This window comes from Tachyglossus aculeatus, chromosome X4 (genome assembly GCF_015852505.1).
Source record: "Tachyglossus aculeatus isolate mTacAcu1 chromosome X4, mTacAcu1.pri, whole genome shotgun sequence".
In the NCBI taxonomy this organism is placed as follows: domain Eukaryota; kingdom Metazoa; phylum Chordata; class Mammalia; order Monotremata; family Tachyglossidae; genus Tachyglossus; species Tachyglossus aculeatus.
Genome location: NC_052098.1, coordinates 27,726,187 through 27,743,921, shown reverse-complemented (window position 1 = coordinate 27,743,921; position 17,735 = coordinate 27,726,187).

The window sequence follows — 17,735 nt, the reverse complement described above, 5'->3', positions numbered from 1 at the left end:
CAACCTTTAAGAGATAAAGGGAAGGCTGGAAAGGATGTCCTGTTATTCCAGTTTTCAATAAAAAGAATATGACTAGCCTAGCTATAAGGCATAGTATCTGGCTAGATTTGTCAAGGTAAATTTTTCAGTGCCAAAAAGATTGACCTTACATCTTGTTTCAAAACATTCAGTCATTCTTCATACAAAAACTTTGGTCTTTTTGAGATGTCATGAATTTTAGGGCAAATTACTCTTCAGCACATCATGGGGAAGTCTCAAGGAAAATACACTCTGCAGAAGGAAATATTCCTTCCTTAGATTTGTCCCACCAATAGATGTGGATCCAAGATAGAATGCACTGGTGACTTCATGGGTGAAAGTTTCAAAGGATCTTTGCCAGGTACCACTAGCATTCTCCCATAAACACTTGCCCATTGCAGTGAAGGAGCTACATCATTAAGAAGAGTTATACCCAGATGAACATGGAAACAAATCAACTATGTCAATCAATCGATCAATAAACCATATTTATTGAGCACTTACTGTGCACAGAACACTGCATTTAGCGCTTGGGAAAGTATGAAATAACAGATTTGATAGACATGTTCCTATCTACCATGAACTTACATTCTAAAGTCTATTTACAGTGTAAATGTTCCTAACTATGTAGGAACGTTTTCAGGAGGCATATTTTCATTCCTTCATTCCTTCAATCATATTTATTGAGTGCTTACTGTGTGCAGAGCACTGTACTAAGCGCTTGGGAAGTACAAGTTGGCAACACATAGAGATGGTCCCTACCCAACAGCAGGCTCACAGTCTAGAAGGGGGAGACAGACAAAAAAACCAACCAAACAAAAAAAAACCATATAAAAATAAATAGAATAGTAAATATGTACAAGTAAAATAAATAGAGTAATAAATACGTACAAACATATATACAGGTGCTGTGGGGAGGGGGAAGAGGGGGAGAGGAAGGAGGGGGCTAAGTCTGGGAAGGCCTCCTGGAGGAGGTGAGCTCTCAGTAGGGCTTCGAAGGGAGGAAGAGAGTTAAGTTGGCAGATGTGCGAAGGGAGGGCATTCCAGGCCAGGGGGAGGACGTGGGCCGGGGGTCGATGGCGGGACAGGAGAGAACGAGGCACAGTGAGGAGGTTAGCGGCAGAGGAGCGGAGGGTTCGGGCCGGGCTGTAGAAGGAAAGAAGCGAGGTGAGGTAGGAGGGGGCGAGGTGATGGAGAGTCTTGAAGCCAAGAGTGAGGAGTTTTTGCCTGATGCGTAGGTTGGTAGCCACTGGAGATTTTTGAGGAGGGGAGTAACATGCCCAGAGCATTTCTGCACAAAGATGATCTGGGCAGCAGCGTGGAGTATAGATTGAAGTGGGGAGAGACAGGAGAATGGGAGATCAGAGAGGAAGCTGATGCAGTAATCCAGTCAGGATAGGATGAGAGATTGAACCATCAGGGTAACGGTTTGGATGGAGAGGAAAGGGCGGATCTTGGTGATGTTGCGGAGGTAAGACCGGCAGGTTTTGGTGACGGATTGGATGTGAGGGGTGAACGAGAAAGTGGAGTCGAGGGTGACACCAAGTTTGCGGGCTTGTGAGATGGGAAGGATGGTAGTGCCGTCAACAGTGATGGGAAAGTCAGGGAGAGGGCAGGGTTTGAGAGGGAAGATAAGGAGTTCAGTCTTGGACATATTGAGTTTCGAAACAGAAACCTCTGCTATTTCTCTCACTGAGATCAATCACAGCCCAAAGAAATGGAGGAAAAACACTGCTATCATTGTAATGAACCCCCTCTCCCTCTATTGATCATGAACTTCTGCCAGGTAACAAATCCAATTTAAGCAGATCCAGTTTTTCCCTAAAGAAATTAGTGTTCAGGGTTTTATTCATAATCCATTTCAATAAAATGCAATATTTCATCCAGAATCTGCCCCTATTTCAGGAGGAAAGATCCATCAAAGAACACTCCATTGGGTTTATGGAAACTTCTTATAGTCTGAGTTCCTTTGGGAGGAAGACAAGGCAATGGAACTCTTTTCCTAAGATTTTACTTGCTTTAAGCTCCAACACTGAAATCCCCAAGACGTGACTTGATTCTGCAGTGGGTTGAAGGAAAGCACAACAAGTCCTGTTTATCATGCCCACTCAAGCAAAAGCATGCCTAGCTTAAATCTTATTTGGAAGTTCAACAGTTAATAAGATCTTGGAGAAACTGACTGAGGAAAAAAATGGAAATAACCTACTAATCACTTCTAAATGCATCTAATTCTTCTCCTCTGCCCCACCTTCCTCCCCCACCACCCCTCAATCCCCACCTTCATCTCTGAGATTTTTCTGTGATAGCTGTGACTCTGTGGCATGTGAGCCTTTCCCACCGTGCTACAGGTCTGGTATGTGCAGGGATCCATTTCTCTCAACCCTGGCTCAGAGCCAGGGACTCGGAGTTGTCAGGGAGTTGAGAGAGAGGCAAAAGCTCTGCCCAATTATTCATGAAAGCAGGTCTGTAAGCACATTCAAAATCCTCTGCGTCCCACCATTGCCCTCATCCTGTCCAGTCAATTTCCTCCTTTTTCCCTCAAAGACCCTTCCTTCCCTTGCCCCAATCCTGAAACCCTTGGGGTCTCTAAGTTCCTGGCCTAACGCTTCTTCCCCAAACTCTGTGTTTTCTTTCCATTTTTCTCCCACTGATTTCAGTTCTTTTTCATTTTCAATGCCAGTTAGGAGAGGGAAAATTCTGTGTGCATTGCCTTGGTTATGCTTTAAAAGTAAGCACAATGAAAGTTCTTTTCTATATTGGAAGAATGCAAGGAATTCAGAAGATGTGCTAATGCTGCTTGAGTTAGGAATGCTTCTTATAACAGAAAACTAAAAAGAAAGAGAGAGTCAAGAGGGTGAGTGAGTGTACTTGGGGCAGCCAGCGATCCCCAGCACGATATGGGTAGACCTGAGGTAATGAGGTCTCTGTGAAACAGCAGAGGAAATTATTCCTCCTCCTCTTAAAATGTAGGTTTTACTAAATAGTTTCTTTGAGACAGAAGGGCTTTCCCCCCCTTCATCCTTCATAATGGGTCTGGGCACTAACCACCTCTTTGTTAGTGAATTAAAACTGATTTTGCCAAATATGTTTTTCAGAGCAAAGTAGATGTAGTTTTTGGATTCATCTCTGGTCAATCGATCAATCAATCAATCAATCAATCAATCATATTTACTGAGTGCTTACTGTTTGTAGATCACTGTACTAAGTGCTTTGCAGAGTACAATATGATACATTTGATAGATATTTTCCCTACCCATAAGAAGCTTACAGTCACAAGGGGACAGGGCAAACCATCACTACTACAGAAAATAAAAATTTTCAAAAAAAATACTCTTGCTTCTAAACAAAATTCCTATGTAAGTAGGTGGCTCGGGATATTGGTTGTTCAATCACCGATGAGATGACCTATTTGTTCTAGCTTTAATTCTATTTGTTATAGCTTTAATTCTATTTGTTCTGATGATTTTGACACCTGTGTACATGTTTTGTTTTGTTGTCAGTCTCCCCCCTTCTTGACTGTGAGTCCGTTGTTGGGTAGGGACCATCTCTATATGTTGCCGACTTGTACTTCCCAAGCATTTAGTACAGTGCTCTGCACACAGTAAGCGCTCAATAAATACGATTGAATGAATGAATGAATGACAGCTTTGCTTGGTGACACCCTGAGGGTCTGAACAGTCCAACCTTGGGAGCCAGTGCCTACCCGAAATGTGGGAACAGCTTGATAAAGTGCCCTAAACATTGCTTTCCTCACCAACCTCAAGATTGGCTCACTAGAGCACAGGGCCTGGGAAACGTTTGAACTTTAATCTTGCAGTATGATAATTACTTACTTGTAAACAGTGTGGGAGGTTTTGTTGTAGAATCAACACAACCTCACCCACATTGTTTACACTGCCTTTTAGGCCACATTCTCATGCACTGGTAGGAGGTCATGTTCAGTAATGTCATCTTTGAACAGAAAGGTCACTTCTGTCGAGACTTCTCCATAGTGTCCATAGTGTTCCTGCATGTTCCAGCAGGTCCTTGCAAACCTCATCCCTGTTCCTGCAAGTCCCCTCTTCTGCTGTCCATGCCATTTATAGTTTTACCCTGCTTCGCCATGGCTATCTCCTTTGCTGGCTTGCAGCCTGGGACCACCAAAGCTGGAGGGACCAGACCCATGCAGAGTGGGGAGAAGATGGTGGTGATGGTTCCTTCCTCCACCCCAGCCTAGTCCAGTCCCTTGGGTGATTGATCCCTGAGGCTGGAACCCAAGGGAAGGGACTGCACAGCTAGGTGGAAAGGGTCCTGCACAGAGGAGATGGGAGATCTGCAAGGAAATGGGAAGGGGAAAAATTTTTAAGGAGCAGTAAGGAGTACAGAGGATGGAGGAGGGATGGGGTGAGGGCAAACCTACCTAGTTACCAGCACCAGCTATGTTGTTGCCTACCAGGAACTACTAAGATCCTTCTTGGCCTTCTTAGCTTTTCTTTTGGATTTGGTTTTTAATGTCTCCAGTTTTCAGGCTTCTGCTTGTCTGGCCTCCTAGTCTTCAGTGCCTCTGGAAATGGAAGGTGCTTGTGGAGACATTGATCACTCTTGCTTAGAGGAACAAATTCCAGGACCTTCAGCCACTCACCAGCAACAATAATAATATTAGTAATAATTATGGTGTTTGTTAAGCACTTACTATGTGCCAAACACTGTTATAAGTGCAAGAGTAGATACAAGGTAATCAGGTTGCACAAAGTCCCTGTTCCACTTGGGGTGCACAGAGCACTGGCCTGGGAGTCAGAAGGATCTGGGTTCTAATCCCTGCTCTGACACTTGTCTGCTGTGTGACCTTGTGCAAGCCACTTAACTTCCCTAGGCCTCAGTTGCCTCATCTGTAAAATGGCATTAAGAGAGTGAACCCCATGTTGGACAAAGACTATTTCCTACCTGATTAATGCTTAGAATAGTGCTTGACCCATAGGAAGTGCTGAACAAGAATCATAATTATTGTTAATTATTATTAATACCCATTTTACAGGTGAGGTAACTGAGGCACAGAGAAGTTAGGTGACTTGCCCAAGGTCACCCAGCACACATGTGGCAGAGCCAGTATTAGAACACACGTCCTCTGACTCCCAAGCCCATGATCTTTCCACTAGACCGTGCTGCTGCCACGCTGCATCAGCACTGAGGCAACATGGTGTGGGGGAAAGGGTACGGGTCTAGAATTCTGACAACCTGAGTTACCTGGGCTTGCTGTGTGTCCTTGAACAAGTCAGGTAACCTCTCTGGGGCTCAGTTTTTCAACTGTAAAAATAAGAATAATAACATCTGTCACAGGGATGTCACCGGGATAAAAGGACATCATCAGGATAAAGTGGGAAAGACTTTTGGGAATATAAAAAAGATGAAACAAATGCCAGGGATAATCATTCAGAAGAATGCATGAATTCAGAATGCAATGAAAAATATGCAATGAAGAAATCAAGCAATAAATGGAATAAAACAGCTGGATTAGTCTGGATAGTAATGGTGGCTGATATCTTTACCAATCAATCAATCAATCAATCATATTTATTGAGCGCTTACTGTGTGCAGAGCACTGTACTAAGCGTTTGGGAAGTACAAGTTGGCAACATATAGAGACAGTCCCTACCCAACAGTGGGCTCACAGTCTAAAAGGGGGAGACGGAGAACAAAACCAAACATACTAACAAAATAAAATAAATAGAATAGATATGTACAAGTAAAATAAATAAATAAATAAATAAATAGAGTAATGAATATGTACAAACATATATACATATATACAGGTGCTGTGGGGAAGGGAAGGAGGTTTATTGTTATATTGTACTCTCCCAAATGCTTAGTACAGGGTTGTGCACACAGTAGGCTTTCAATAAATACAATTGAATGGGCTCAGTGCTCCTTGATTAGGTCCTACAATAGCAGAGGTTCTGCCAGCATACAGACAGCACCCTTGAATAGACTTTTGTCACTCTTAGGCGATTAGCAAGGAATGTGTCACACCGGTCTGTTAGTGTTTCACTATATGTTGTTGACCTGGAAGTAATAAAGCTTCAAGGAGACTTTTCATTCCTCCCTGACACTTAGACTCCCTATTTTCAAACTAGCAGTGTTTGCCCTGAATATAGCTTCAGGCTCCTGAAAAGCAAAGTATTCATTTATTTCAACTTTACACACAGGACTAGGAGAAACAAACAGGCAGAGAAAAGCCATTCCCAAGTAGTTGTTTCTAGAAGCTGCATTTATGGGGTTTACACCCAATAGCAATAAACTGTAATCACCAAGTCCACTTGCTTTCTAAATTAAACAATTTTGCACTAATCAAGCAAATAAACTAAAAAAATCTATTCTATCCAAAATGATACCAATTTAGACTATTTGGGAATTATTTTGGTATCATTAAAGCTCCTAAAAGCAGTAAAACATTTCAGCTAATCCATCATTTTCTTAACATCTAGGAGGACTGCATGCCAACAAGAACAGTTTTCTGTTTAGAGAGTATATAATAACCGCTCCCCGATCCTACACTTCCCTCGCATTTGGGTTTTCCCTGCTGAATTGCACATTCTTCATTTTGTTGGTCACCTTTCACCTTTTCACAACTTGAGCAACAAAGTGTGGTAATACTCAAATTAATATGTAGTGAATTTCCAATGGAGAGCATTGCAGCCTCAGTTTGCATTTAGGTACAGTCCAGGATAGACAGCAAGAGCGTGGACACCTCACATATTCTTCCTTCCCAGGTTCTCACACTCAATTCCTGCCACTTCTTCCTCACTATTTCTAGAAACGCAACTTGGCCTTCTACCAGCACAATCTCTTTTCCATGATTGGATTCGCTCTTGCCTTGAGTATTACTTAGAGTAGTCAGTTTTCAGTTCCAAGAATATAGAATGGCACCGGCAGCTTAACTTTATCCATCCTCTCCTCTGGGGAAGTGGGTCTCAGATCCTCCCCTACTACCACCACTCCTATCGGGAAAATCTGGCAAGGTGGTGAAATAAGGGACAATCCTGGGGATTTCTCCTCCAAGATAAGCCGATTAAGCCCTCTTTTCCCCGATTTCCTCTCCCTTGGGCCCTTGACACTCACTGTACCCTCAGGCCCACAGCACTTATGTACATATCCAGAACTTATTTATTTATATTAATGTCTGGCTTCCCCATAGATGGTAAACTCCTTTTGAGCAGGGAATACGTCTACCATCTCTGTTTTACTGTACTCTCCCAAGCACTTAGAGCAGTTCTCTGAGCACAGTAAGCGCTCAAGAAATACCACTAATTGACTGACTTGATTAAATGATATGAGAGACTCCTGAATATGGAAAGCAGCATGAACCTGGCAGTCAGGAGACCTGGATTCTAGTTCCAAATTTTTATGCCACTGTATGACCTCAGGCAAGTCATTTACTTCTCTGTGCTTCAGTTTCCTCAACTGGGGAATGAGGATGAGCAGATCTGCCTCTCCCTATCTTACCAGGATGCTGTGAGGATAAAATGAGACAACTGATAGGAAGGCACATGGAGAAAAGGAAGTCCCATTTAAGGTCAAAGTACAATATTGTTAATTCATTTACCTGGCAACCCTTCTATTGCACAATTTTCTAACCCATCATCCTAAATACGATTTGCCGTATATATGACATCTCTAGCTATTTCTTTAAATCAATCAATCAATCAATCGTATTTATTGAGCGCTTACTGTGTGCAGAGCACTGTACTAAGCGCTTGGGAAGTACAAGTTGACAACATATAGAGACAGTCCCTACCCAACAGTGGGCTCACAGTCTAAAAGGGGGAGACAGAGAACAAAACCAAACATACTAACAAAATAAAATGAATAGAATAGATATGTACAAGTGTGCCAGGCACTGTACTAAAGTTACACTTTAAAGTGTAACAAGAGCTTCAAAGTTCCAAGAGAGACCTAGGAATATCCTTTATGTTCAAGAGAAAAACAATCAATCAATCAATGGTAATTATTGAGTGCTTATTGTGTGGAGAGCACTGAACTAAGCACTTGGGAGAGTACAATGTTCCATTTCCACAAGGAGATTACAGTTTAGAGAGGGAAACAACAAATCAGAAGTGGATTTCTGCTGTGGTGTTCTCAATCAATGCTCCTCAGCCTATTTTGATGTAGTATGATGGGCAACCTCTACCCACAGCACAAAGCAAAAAGAGCCAGGGAGAAAGAGTGAGTTGTAAGGTCTTTGATGCATCTTGGAATGAAAAAGGCCCTGGGGTCATGTTGGGAGCATACGAAGTCCTGCAAAATGAAACCAATTATGATGGTCCCCAAGAATTTCCAGGGTACACTTGGGAGATCTCTCTAAGCCATTCTGGTAGGAAACCAGGCTCTAGTAGGGAACCATGGCTCTAAATGGAACTTACTTTCCTAAACCCTCTAATGCTCCAGGAAAACCAATGGTAAAAACATTTTAAATGAAAGATAAGGACCTAGGCCCTCATTTCTGCCCAGAATTAAATGAACAATATTGAATGTCTAGTATATGGAGAGCAAAGTATTGGGTATTCTGGGGAATGCAAAGGAGGGGAGATGACAGGGTCTTTGCCCTCAAGGGTTTTACGATCTAATATAAAAATCAGCTTTAACTGAAACACAAAACACAAATACTACCTGAAACACTATTTGGAGCATAATACTCCCTCAAAAATCTCTTCTAGCTTCCACTGCTTCTCAAATAAAGCATAAAGGTTTGATTACAGGCTTCAAAGCTTTCTTTCAGATGGCTCTGTCTTACAGCTCTATTCATTATCACGCACACTCTCAGCTTGTGCTTTTGCTCTTCTCTACCTCCCTTGTGGGCTCTTGTGCCTTCTACTCTGACCCATTGTTCACTTTTTCCCTTTGCCTGGAATACCATTCCCTCTCAGCTTCGCCACACTATGCACCTCCCTTCCTTCAAAGATCTCCCATAAAGTCACTTCCCCTACTTTCACCTTCTACATTGTATAATTGTCCATTCATGTCTACTGTCCCACCCCCCACCCCGCTGCATTATACTGTAAACTCCTCAAGGGTAGGGATAGCATGATTCTTCTTTTGTAATAATAATAATAATCATAATAGAATTTATTAAGTGCTTACTATGTGCAAAGCATTGTTCTAAGCACTGGGGACGTTACAAGGTGATCAGGTTGTCCCACGTGGGGCTCACAGTCTTAATCCCCATTTTACAGATGAGGTAACTGAGGCACAGAGAAGTTATGTGACTTTCCCAAAGTCACACAGCTGACAAGTGGCAGAGCATGGATTTGAACCCATGACTGCTGACTCCAAAGCCCGTGCTCTTTACACTGAGCCATGCTGCTTCCCTGCATGTACCCCCAATGGCCTAGAAAGTGCTCTGCACAAAGTATACATTCAATAAATACTATTATTACAAAAACTGATTCAAAAATTTTACCAAGACTCAGGGAAAAAGCATATAAAAATAATTTCCAGCACTAAAGAAATATTGGTGGGAACTGAAAAGGCTTGACTCCTCAGTCAGGTGGTCCATGCCTTTATATTCTGCAGCATCTTCTATCTATAATGTACTTTAATTTACGCCTTACTCCCTTACTGAGTTACAAGTTCCTTGAAGGCAGAGAATGTGTCCACCAATTCTACTGTACTGTACTCTCCCAAGTACTTAGTACAATGCTCTGCACATAGTAAATGTTCAATAAATACCATTGATTGATTGATTAATCTCAGAAAGATGCTTAAAAGAGGTGGGTCTATAGCAGAGTTAAAAAGGAAGTGAGATGCCAAGACAGGAGATTGTAGAATGGATGAGCTTCCCAAGAGAAAGATAAAACAAAGAGAGAAGTGGAGAAATCACAGGACAGAAATTGTGGGAGTGCACCTACCATTGAAGTATGATAAGAAGCAGAGAATTAATCAATTAATGGTATTTATTGAGCACTCACTATGTGCAGATCACTGTACTAAGCACTTGGGAGAGTACACTAAATCAGTTAGCAGATACATTCTCTGCCCACGAGGAGCTTACAATCTAGAGGGAGAGGCAGACATTAAAATAAACTATAGATATGTATGTGAGAGATATGGGGCTGAGGGTGGGGTGAATATCAAGTGATTAAAGGGTACAGATCCAAGTGCGTAGGTGATGCACAAGATAAAGGGAGCTTGGGAAATGAGAGTGGCCAACAAGGCATGATTAGAATTGGCATGCTTAAAGAAAGAGTTTTATGGAGGAGAGGATGATGAACATTTTCAATCATCAGAATTCCAGAAAGACACAGCTAGAGGAAAAAAAAAAATTAGATTTTTCTCAACTCAAGCAACAGCAGTTTTAACGAGAGTGAAGAGAACCAAACCCAGATTGACTGGGTTTAAGAAGAGAGAGCAGGGAGAGAGAAAATGGAGGCAGTATGAAGATATCATGCTCAAGGAGTTGGGTAGAGAAAAAAAAACAATTACAAGAAGGTGCACAGGATAAAAGTGAGGGGTTGGCTCGAGGATGGTGGGGGGTTGAGGGGAAGGATCCAGAGGAGAAGGAAGTAAATAAAGTGAGTTATATCACTTTCATGTTCAACCTTAGGAAATTTCCTCCACAACATTTCCCACATTAGCCCCTGCCTCTCCATCCAAATGACCACCACCCTGGTCCAGTAGATTGTCATATCCTGGCTTGATTATTGCAAAAATCTCAATCTCATGATTGGTCTCACTGCCTCCAGCTTCACTGTTCTCCAGTCTATACTTCACTCTGCTGCCTAGATCATATTTTGAAAATGTCAATCTACACACATCTCTCCATTCCTCAAAAACCTCCATTGGTTATCTGCTTATCTTTGCATCAAACAGAATTGCCTGACCATTGAAGTTGTATGGCCTAATGGAAAGAGCATGGGCTTGGGATTCGGAGGAGCTGGGCTCAAATCCCAGCTGAGCCACTTATCTGCTGTGTGCCCCTTGGCAAGTCACTTACATTCTCTGTGCTTCAGTTACCTCATCTATAAACTAGGGACTCAGTAGCTGCTCTCTCTCCTATTGAGACTGTGAGCCCCATGTGGGAAAGGGTTTGTGTCTGACCAGACTATCTTGTATCTACCACAGTGCTTAGTACAGGACTTGGCACATAGTAAATACTGCAATTATTATTGGTTTAAGGCACTCCATCAACTTATTCCCTCTTACCTATCTTACCTAGAGCACTATGATTCCAGATTGCACTCTGATTCCTCCCAAGCTCAAATCTTCATGGTACCTCATTCTCAACTATCATGCCTCTGAACACTGGCTCATGCCCTTCTTTCTGCTTGGAATTCCTTCCACCCTTCAAATTCACCAGACAACAGCTCTAGCCCATCTTTGGAAGCCTTCAGAAATCCTACCTAAAGGAGGCTTTCCAGATTAATTTTCCATTTCCCCAGGTCATATCCCCTCTCGGCACTTTTGCACTCACTAGTTCTCACTGTACTTTTGTACACATCGTTTTACATACTTTACTTTTAAAGCACTTCTTCACATTTGTAGATTATTTCATGCCCATCTTCCCTGCTAGATTGCAAGGAATTTGTGGGTTGGGATTGTGACTTCTATTGCACTCACCCAAGCCCTTGATGCTGTGCTCTACAAACAGAGCAATAAATAAATACTATTGGGAAGCAGTGTGGCCTAATGGGAAAAGCACAGGCCTGGGAATCAGAGGACATGAGTCCACCACTTTCCTGCTGTGTGAACTAGGGCAAGTCACTTTAGTTCTCTGTGCCTTGCTTTCCTCATCTGTAAAATGGGGATTCAATACCTGTTCTCCCTCCTAATTAGACTTTGAGTCTGTGTGGGACAGGGATTGTGTCTGATCTGATTACAGTGTTCCTAACACAGTATTTGGCATAGGGTTAGCATTTAACAAATACCACAGTTATTGTTGATTGATTGTTATGCAAAGCTCCTCTCAGGATCACACTTTCCAGTACTCTACCCAACTTGGCAATTGGAGGGAGAGTCAAGCGGAGGCATACCCATTCCAAATCCTAGTTTGGGCAGTGGATAGAGAGTGGAAGGCAATCTGCTACAAGTCAAAACTCACCTGTGCTAAACAGCAGCAGCATAGGAGAGAGTCACTGCCGGAGACTCAAGTTTACTGTGCGGAAGGAGGCAGTGGTAAACCACTTCCATATTTTTACCAAGAAAACTCTATGGCTACACTACCAGAACGATTGCAGATGGAGAGTTGGGCATTCTGGGACAGATGTGTCCATGGAGTCGCTATGGGTCGGAGATGACTCGACAGCATAAGACAAGCCTAGACTATGCACAAGTTCATTCCCCATTCACATTACAAAATAAATTAAATTTCATACCCCAAATGGTTATCTTCTTTAGAGGAGGTAACCCCAATTTAGTAACTCCATCTTTCTTGTCACTGGAGAAAAAAAATTCAATGGAGAGCAGGAACTAGGTAGAGTTCTTCCTTCCATTAAAGTTTGGCTGTATTCAAATGCAAGGGTTCCCTCTACTGACTACAGTAGGTAAACAAATACAGAACGGGTGTCCTTCTGGAAAAGGCAGGTGATTGCAAACACTGTAGAAAAATAGGTCTAAAAGAGGCTCTCTTCCTGCCTGGCCCATGACAAGGATAACTCCTGACAAAGATAAGTTCTTTCGTGGTTCATATTGGGTTTGCCAGTCTGGACCCTTTTGAATGGTTTCACCATATTTGTATTTTATTTTAATGCCTGTCTCCCCCGCTAGACTGTAAGTTCCTTGTGGGCCGTGATCATGTCTACGAACTCCATTGTAGTGTACTCTCCCAAGCACTTAAGCACACTATGTGCTCGCTAAATACCATTGATTCACTGAGTGGTTGAAATGGAATAGGAAGAAGTTTAGGGGATTTAGTCAATGTGCTCCTGTTCCCAGTATGAGACCACATAAGGGCAGACTAAGTGACCATTTTAAATGGAAATGTGCAGGATCTCAAATGGAAGATGATGGTTACACCTTCAATATGCTCATCTGCACGGGGATTTTGCCTGAGTACCAAACCTGCCAAGACTTCAGTGGTTGCCCTCCACTTCTACATCAAACAGAAACTACTTACCATCAGCTTTGGAGCATTCAATCACCTCATTGTTTTCTTACCAGAACCCAGCCCACACATTTTGCTTCTCTGGTGCAAACCTACTCTCTGTACCTTGCTCTCATCTAGCTCTCTGATGACCTCTCGTCCACATCCTGTCTCTGGCCTGCAATGCCCTCCCTCTTTATGTCCAACAATTACTCTCCCCTCTTCAAAGCCTTAATGAAGACTCATCTCTGCCAAGAGGTCTTCCCTGTCAAAGCTTCATTTCCTCTTCTCCTACTCCTACAGAGAAGCAGTGTGGCTCAGTGGAAAGAGCACGGGCTTTGGAGTCCGAGGTCATGGATTCAAATCCCAGCTCTGTCAATTGCCAGCTGTGTGACTTTGGGCAAGTCACTTCACTTCTCTGGCCCTCAGTTCCCTCATCTGTAAAATGGGGATGAAGACTGTGAGCCCCCCATGGGACAACCTGATCACCTTGTAACCTACCCAACGCTTAGAACACTGCTTTGCACACAGTAAGCGCTTAATAAATGCTATCATTATTATTATTATTATTACTCCCTTCTGTATCACCCTGATGTGATGTGCTCCCCTTATGTACATAGCCCTTATGTAGACTGTGCTCCCCTTACGTACATAGCCGTAATTCGTGTATTTATATTAATGGCTGTCTCCCTCTCTAGATTTTAAGCTCGTTGTGGGCACGGAACGAGTCTACCAACTCTGTTATATTGTTATATTGTAGTCTCCCAAGCACTTAGTATAGTGCTCTGCACACAGCAAGGGCTCAATAAATATGACTGATTGATTGATATGCTCTACGTGTTTTCATTTGTTGCATAATGTATATAAACCAAGAATACAGAAAAATCCATTTTATAAACTCAACTGCAACATTACATGAATAAGAGAAACAGAAGCAGCATGGCCTAGTGGAAAGAGCACAGGCCTTGGAGCCAGAGGACCTAAGTTCTAATTCCAGCTCTGCTTGTTGTGTAACCTAGCATAAGTCACTTAACTTCTCTGTGCTTCAGTTATGCTGTTCTCCCTCCTACTTAGACTGTGAGCCCCATGAGGGACAGGGACTGTATCCAACCTGACTTGTACCTACATGTCAAACAGAAACTCCTTACCATGGACTTCAAAGCACTCAGTCAGCTTGCCCCCTCCTATCTTATCTCACTGATTTCCTATCCAACCCAACCTGCATGCTTCGCTCCATGCTTCGCTCCTTCAATAGCAACCTGCTCACTGAACCGCAACCTCATCTATCTCAACACCGATCCCTTGCCTGTGAAATCCTTCTCTCCAAGAACTTCCTCCCCTTTCAGTAACAACAGACAACCACTCTTCCCACCTTGAAAGCCTTATTAAAATTCGATCTGCTCCAAGAGGCCTTCTCAACCAGGCCCTCATTTCCTCCTACTCCCTCTCCTTCCTGTGCCATCTATTCACTTGGATCTGTATCCTTTAAGCACTTTGCACCCCATACTCAGCCCCACAACAATTATGTCCATATCTATAATTTATTTTAATGTCTGTCTTTCCCTCTAGACTTTATGCTCCTGGTGAGCAGGGAACATCCCTACAAACTCTGTTGTTCTGTACCCTCCCAAGTGATTAGTACAGTGCTTTGCATACAGTAAGTGCTCAATAAATACCATTGCTTGATTCCTTCATTTTCCATTCCATTTTCACCCCATCCATTTGATATCTGTCCCCAAAATAGACTTCATTGAAAGAGGTAAAGAGTCTAGTGGAAAAGGCTGCCATTGAACAAAGAATATCTTGAGACCCACTTAATCTTTGACCCTTTTAGACCCATTTCGAGGATTTCCTAACCCTATCCCTACTTGTACATGGAAAGCTCCTAAAAATGCCAAAGTTATTTTTATTATTATTATTATTATCAGTTATTGTTTTTATTATACCATCATTTGAACATTTTTATTGCCATGTCATTCAGACAATAATATGGGAACATGGAATATGTTCCTTCAAAGCCAGTTGTTCTCAAACTGATAAACAGAACTACTTGGAGGATGATAAGAAAGTTTCAAGAGGTCCAGAGTCAGCGTTGCCAAACGGTGGTGGTAGGAGTGAACTTGGCGCTTATTACATGGGCAAGCCAACCTTCTCTATCTTCTGGACCCTCTCCTTGCTGGCCTACTACTTTATCTTTTGAGACCAACTAAAATGCCAATTGGGAGGACTGGACAGTCCTGGGCAGGTTATTTGGTGAGGGCAGTGCTTGCATAAACGCATACTGTCAAAAAGGTTGTGTGTGCGTGCATGTGTGTGTGTGTGTACACATGCAAGGATGACAGAAGCACACAGGAGACTCAGAGACCTTCAGAGTTATGAGCTAAAACAACCTTGAAAGCCATTGGTAGCTCCAGTGAGTAACTAAATACTGGACTAAGGTGCCTTTACATTTCTGGTATTATAGAACTTCCTCCTCGTCTTAGTAACAGAAAGTTATTGGATAAATAGACATTTCAACTGCTATTGCAGTATGAGAGCACTGGAGAGGATCCTGCCAACGCACAATTTCAGTTTAGTGTAGTAAGGAAATTCCTACATTGGATACTGCCAATTTATAGGCTGGGGCGGGGGTGGGGGGTGGGGGGTCAGATTAAGTTTGAAGTTTTGTTGGATATGATGTGAACATCCCCAAATTTAAATTGCTGGATATTTGTATCTCATGATAAAAATCCCATACTATAAATCAGAATTCGGCCTCAAATAAGGAAAGGAGCATTTTACTCCCAGGATACCCAAGAATATGTTACACATCACTATGGTACTTTGAAACTCCTCCAATTACTAGCTGATTAGCAGAGAATGACTGAATTCATTCATTCATTCATTCATTCAATCGTATTTATTGAGTGCTTACTGTGTGCACAGCACTGTACTAAGCGCTTGGAAAGTACAAGTTGGCAACATATAGAGATGGTCCCTACCCAACAACGGGCTCACAGTCTAGAAGGAGGAGACAGACAACAAAACAAAACATGTGGACAGGTGTCAAGTCTTGGCACTGCATGAGTGGAAAAATGGAGGTTTAAATCTCATAATAATAATAATGATGATGGCATTTATTAAGCACGTACTATGTGCAAAGCACTGTTCTAAGCGCTGGGGGCATACAAGGTGATCAGGTGGTCCCACGGGGGGCTCACAGTCAATCCCCATTTTACAGATGAGGTAACTGAGGCACAGAGAAGTTAAGTGACTTGCCCAAAGTCACACAGCTACCAGTTGGCAGAACCGGGATTTGAACCCATGACCACTGACTCCAAAGCCCGGGCTCTTTCCAGCTAGAGACTATAGGAGCAAATGGAAGAAAAAAGGAGACCTGTAGGCTTTTTTCTATAATATTTTAAAAATATTTTATAATAATAACGGCATTTGTTAAGCGCTTACTAGGTGCCAAGCACTGTTCTAACCACTGGGCTAGATACAAGGTAATCAGGTTGTCCCACGTGGGGCTCACAGTCTTACAGATGAGGTATCTGAGGCACAGAGAACTTAAGTGACATGCCCAAAGTTACACAGCTGACAATTGGCGGAGTCGGAATTAGAACCCAGGATCTCTGACTCCCAAGCTGGTGCTCTTTCCACTAAGCCACGTTGCTTCTCATTTAATGCCACTAGAGGGCAAGCAAGTGTATAGAAACCAATATGTTTTCATAAAACACACACACACACACACACACACACACACACACACACACACACACACACACACACACACACACACACACACACACACACACACACACACACACACACACACACACACACACACACACACACACACCCCCCCCCCCCCCCCCGCTCCATCCCATCCAAAGTCAACTGTAAAATTTACCAGGAGTATACATATTTCCTAGCTTTCCAGTTTACTAATTCAAATTCTAAGGTCTGAGTATAATGAAAACAATTGAGGGACGATAACCACCACCATATTGTTAGTTATTCTGTATAAATTTAAAAAAATGAGAAAGCTCCAGTCAGAGACCAAGGAAATAAACACAACCTTATGTATAACCTTCTTCAGTTGCAGGTGTGAGGCAGGATGTGGGCTAGGGGTCAGCGGAGAGATAGGTGAGGCAGAGGTGCAGTGCATAGATTGGCATTAGGGGAGTGAAGTGTGTGGGATGGGTTGTAGTAGGAAATCAGAAAGGTAAGATAGGAGAGGGAAAAGTTATCGAGTGTTTTAAGCTAATAGTAAGGAGTTTCTGTTTGATGTTTATTAAGTCAATCATATTTATTGATCAGAGCACTGTATTTATTGAGCAGAGCACTATGTGCAGAGCACTGTACTAAGTGTATGGGAGAGTACAACAATTCCCTGCCCATACCGAGCAGTGGATAGGCAACCACTGGAGGTTCTTGAGGATGGGAAAAACATAGACTGAATGTTCTTTTAGAAAAATGTTCCGGGTGACAGAGTGAAGTATGGACTGAAGTGGGGAGAGACAAGAGGCAGTGAGGTCAGCAAGAAGTCTGATGCAGTAATCAAAGTAGGATAGTCTAAGTGCTTGAATCAAAGTGGAGACAGTTTGTATGGAGAGGGAAGGGCAGATTTTGATGATGCTATGAAGATTGAATCCACAGGATTTGGAGACAGATTGAATATATC